The following is a 5,080-nucleotide window of genomic DNA, read 5'->3' as shown; positions in this document are numbered from 1 at the left end:
TGGGTTATGCAATATTTGCATATGATCTTTGAGTCCAGGCTCTGTTCCCAAAGGCCCCTGCTGCAGCTAAAGATGCTGTCCATAAGCTTCAAGTAGAAACACAGAGCAGCCAGCAGTGCAGACAGAGTGTGAAGGCTCTGCTTGGGTTCTGGCCATTAAAGTTATAGCCCAAATGACTATTGTGGAAGTCCTAGGGCTAATTTCCCCTTATTACTGAACTTGAGACAGATAGGATAAATAAAGCAGATCTTAATCAACAGCATTATAAACAAAAGGCACAGATGGCAGGGAAAGATTGACTGACAATAGCAAAGAGCCCTAGGCACTCTTGAACACCCCTGGGGCCGGGGTGCTAAAGGCTGTGGCCCCCTGCTTTGTTGTACTTTTGCATTTCTGAATTCCAGGAACTCCTTTCCCTGAAGTATACAGCTGCCATCAACAGGATATTAGTAGATGAATGTTCTTTGAAGCCAAAGAAGAAAAAACCCTCAATGAGGGTCTGAACAGGTTGGGGTGGGGGGCTGCGGGGAGGGGCAAGTGCCTGTCCTAAGGGCAGGCAGGCAGCATCTTATCCTGTCAGGAAGAGAGGTCAGTGTTTAAATGAACGTGGAGAATACAAGCATCCTTGTTGTTGAGTCTAGAAAAAAGGAATAACTTACGGGGCAGTAGGAGAGAGCGACGAGGGAAGTTTAATAAATCTTCTACCAGAAGATTCTAGATTCTTCTCATTCTTCCTTATCCTGCTCTCATACAAAGCACACAGTTCACACACATACACACCTGCCTTGTGACTTAAATTTCAAACAACTTCCATGTACTCCTTACTGAACCATGATGCCTTGTCACCCTAACACTTTGGCCACTGCTGTGTGGTCCAGAGGGCATCATTGGAAGGGGTCATCAAACAAGGCCAATCATATCCCCGAATTTTGACCCTCCTCTTTAACCACAGTGGAATGGCCTGAGGGAAAGGAATGAGTTTAGAAGCAGAACTAAGAAAGCAAGTTATTTGTGCATTGCAAGGCCTGAGTACCTGAGGGCCTAAGTTAGATATTGCAAAGTTGAGAAAGTAGACTTTGGTAGATATGAGTTTGAAATTCAAAGAACTGAATGGAATGTTAGGGCTTGAATAAATTGGATCCTCTTGGCTATCCAAAAATGGATGGATCAGTAAAATCAAATGTTCCAAAGAGCTTGTTTCCTGTAAGTCCTGTGTGTGTGTGTGTGTGTGTGTGTGTGTTAGAGAAAGGATGGTACACAGTAGAGCAGTGGTTCTCAAAGGGTGGCCACAGGACTCTGAGTGGGGGGTGCCAAGACCTTTACAGGGAACTTAGAGAGTCAGAGCCATTTTCCTAATAATATTAAAGTAGTGTTTGCCCTTTACACTCTCCATTTCTTATGAGCATACAGTGGAATTTCTAGAGGCCACATGACCCATGACATGTGATATCACAACAGACTGAGCAAAAAAGCAAATATAAGAACTCAGTTGTCTTCTCTCAAGCCAGATATTAGAGATTTGCAAAAACGGTAGAGCAATGAGTCTCTTCTCCTTGCGTTTTTTAGTTTTTGAAAAGAGTTCTTTTCTTTTTTGTCGGAAGCCAGCTCACGTTTAATTGTGACATCTTCAAAATTGGACAAGTGTTTTGACATCTGCTCCCCTCCTCATATTTAATCTCTTTAAAATGATAGGAAAACACCAACCAATTACAGGCTTAATGTGTTTAATAAGTTAACCCCCTCGGTTCCGATTTGCAGCACCCAGTCTTCCTTTGAAATACCAGACAGACCCGGCAGTGGCCAGCAGTACACTTCAGGCCTTCAGAGTTCCAAGTTGAGGTTCTCTGAGCATTCAGTGTTACAGGGGCACTCGTCCAGAACTGGCCCCTCCCTTTAGCGGGGGAACTTTAAAGGTACCAGTGAAAAAAGCTTTTTCCCCTTCAAGGGGAAGAAAGAAAATCATTCCTCAAAACCCAGCAGATCCGGCTGTGAGGTCTTTCCTCCCGTCCCATCTCTTCAGGCTTGTTTTTTTGCCATGGAGCAGGAGAGACCAAAGTCAAACCTGAGTTATAAGAAACAGTAGACATTGATGGCTATAAAGGGAGTGATCGGGAGCAAATGAGATATTCCTTTACCTCCCACATCCAATATATGTGCTTCACAGAAAAACAACAGCAACAACAAAAAACAGGTCCAAAAAATACAACAGCTACAATTATAAAATCTCTTCATCCAAAGGTAGTGGAAGAGAGGACGGGGAGCTGGGAGGGCTGGCCAATGGCATAGGGACAAAAATAATATTCCAATCGATCCAGGCACGGGGGCTGGAAAGTGCTAGAAAAGAGCTACAGAAAAACCTGTGGTCCATTCAGACTCACCGGTGTTAAAACACACTGGTGTCAGGAAGATTCTGCCTTAAGCACACCAGAGACAATAATCCCAATTCCTCCGAGAGAAGAGAATACACAGAGGGCTCTTGAGAGAGCAGATCCTGCCTTCCCTGGCAGAGGAGGGGACAAGGGAAAGAGCTCCTACAGCCTCCTTCCGATCTCACCCATTCCCTCTGGATGGAAGGCAGTTCAGTGGCCTGGAGTAGACTTCAGCTTGGCGGGAGACCAATGAGATGAAGGGAATTTCTCTGCACAGGCTGAGTTACTCAAGGCGGACTGCTGGTAGACCGTCTTGTGGAAAAGTCTGTTGCTTAAGAAAACTGCCAAGAAGAGGCACAGCTGGAAAAGGTAGGCTTTGCCACAGGTCTTGTTTCCTTGGTGCTGAGAATGAATAGAGGAAAGAGAATGGAGAAGAGGCAGCCACTGATTATGTACGAGGACTGCATTGCTGCGAGGAAAGCCAAGGACAAGCCAAATCCAAAGTAGTAAGGCCAGTTCCTTTCTATGTTTGACGACCACTGGTGTGTTTCAATTCTTTTATCGAACCAACGACATTCAAAGCAGTCCAGTGAGTAGAGAAGGGACATATGCAGAAGACTAACCAGCAAGGTGGTCAGGAAAGAGACTCACAGACATCCCCTGGATGGGGAAAAGAGCGGGCAGCAAAAGGTTGAAGAGCGTGTCAGCAATTCTTTTGCTGACACTAGGGAATGAGGGAGGCTTCCTCCCCGATACCTCAAATGCCAGGTCAGCTATGTCTTGAAACCAAATGGTATTTATAGCTTTGCTAAGTGCGAACAGAGGGGGCACCCAAAGAGCGCTGAGAATGGACATAAGGAAGAATTCCCGCCATGACCAAACATCTCCATGTCGTAATGGATCAGCAATCATTTGGGCGGTCACTGACTGCAGTACGGGAAGAAACACTCGATAAAAAAGAGGAGACAGGGCGCCTGGGTGGCTCAGTGGGTTAAAGCCTCTGCCTTCCGCTCAGGTCATGATCCCAGAGTCCTGGGATCAAGCCCCGAGTCGGGCTCTCTGCTCAGCAGGGAGCCTGCTTCCTCCTTTTTCTCTGCCTGCCTCTCTGCCTACTTGTGATCTCTGTCTGTCAAATAAATAAATAAATAAAATCTTAAAAAAAAAAAAAAAAAAAAGAGGAGACTTAACCAGAATATTGTACCATTCCCAGCGCAGCACTGGAAAACTCTACTAAAATACGTGGCTCACTTTGTTGCTTCCTTTCTACACTCCGGGCTCTCCTCCGCGCCAGCACCCTGCTTGCCCTCCTTCCACGCTGCTCCTCTCTCTTGCTCTCTCCGAGCATCTTGTTCTAAGATGCTACAAATTCCTCAGATGGAGTCTTTGATTCCCCTGGCAAGATCCTGGAGAAATGTTTTGACTCTGTCAGCCATCTCTTCACCACCCAAACTACCAACTACACAGAAGACAGAGAAGAGGCTCAAAAATGTAGTCATTAAGGATCCAGCCCCTCACCCACCACAGGCCCACTCGGTTCCCCTTGGACCCTCTGTGACCAGCCGCATTGCGCATGCCCGGGCTGCACCTGGAGGGTTGGTGTGGGGGGCACTGGGCAAAAACAGTTCTTTTCATAAAAATTGTATTTATGTTAATACAAGCATATTTATTATTGTTATTCCTAAATAGATTCATAAAGTATTTTTGAATTTTTCATTTTAGATTTCTGATGTAGCAAATACTCATATCAACGCAAATCAACAAGAGCTCTTTGGTGTCCCCATTTATTTTGAAGAGTGTGAAGGGGGCCTGAAACCAGGAAGTTTGAGAACCACTTCACTAAAGGATTTGAAAAGTGTGGCAATGCTTTTTTTTCTCCCCCCAACACTAGAAACAATGTATAATAAACCCAAATCCTTGCCTTCAGTTCAAATCAGTCAAAGAAGGGGAAGCAGGAAAAAGACCACACAGAAAAGATATGATCTGCAAGCCCAGATCATATCACCTTCACTCAGGTAAAAGGTGGGTCCTTGAATCATGAACAAGGTCTCTGGAAAAGCCTGATTTCTAATAGTTCTGGTGGAACTGGGAATACTGCTACATCAGAAAGCGTGTTGATGGCCTCCTTCTGCCTGGTCCGGTCCTCTGCTGGGCATCACTGGTCATCAGATTCAAACCCACTTGCTGTTTTAAAAATTAATAATAATAATACGAGCTCTGTTTGCTGGGGAGCTCTCCCACCTGTGGAGGGGTACAGCAAAGTTGACTCTGTAGGTCAGGTGTAAACCGTGTGCCTCGTCACACAGGGTCAAGCTGAGCTCCCAGCTGATACCTTAGGCCCTGGTCTGGGGCCAGTGGGGTCTGGCCAGGGCTCTCTGCTTTCAGCTCAGTGGGTGGGTTGCAGGCTCCCAAACCTCTTTAATCCTCTGCCCATGGGTCCTGTCCCTGGCCCTTCTGAGGCATGCCTCTGTTAGAGAAATGAGTTAAGTGTCCAACTGAGATCTCAGAAAACCCCTCAAGAGACGTAAAAGGGATCAACAGCCTACATTTTACTGGGCTTTTTGTATTTCACACCTGCTAACAAATTGTTCACGTTGACGGTTCGGAAAAACAAAACGAAGGCGTTTTTTAGGTATCATGCGCATCTGCTCAAGGATTAACCAATTCAGGAAACGATTCACAGAATGGGGAATGGACACAGGGTGAGTCATTTG

General features: G+C 45.8%; 1 pseudogene; it reads right to left on the bottom strand.

The window, feature by feature from the left end:
- Positions 1 to 2,579: 2,579 nt before the first annotated feature.
- LOC116872557 lies at positions 2,580 to 3,802 on the bottom strand (annotated as a pseudogene).
- Between the last annotated feature and the right edge of the window lie 1,278 nt (positions 3,803 to 5,080).

Source organism: Lontra canadensis, unplaced genomic scaffold (genome assembly GCF_010015895.1).
Source record: "Lontra canadensis isolate GAN:19392208 unplaced genomic scaffold, GSC_riverotter_1.0 scaffold1, whole genome shotgun sequence".
Lineage (NCBI taxonomy): Eukaryota > Metazoa > Chordata > Mammalia > Carnivora > Mustelidae > Lontra > Lontra canadensis.
Note: the sequence above shows the minus strand (reverse complement) of the source record. Positions and strands in the feature narration are given on the sequence as shown.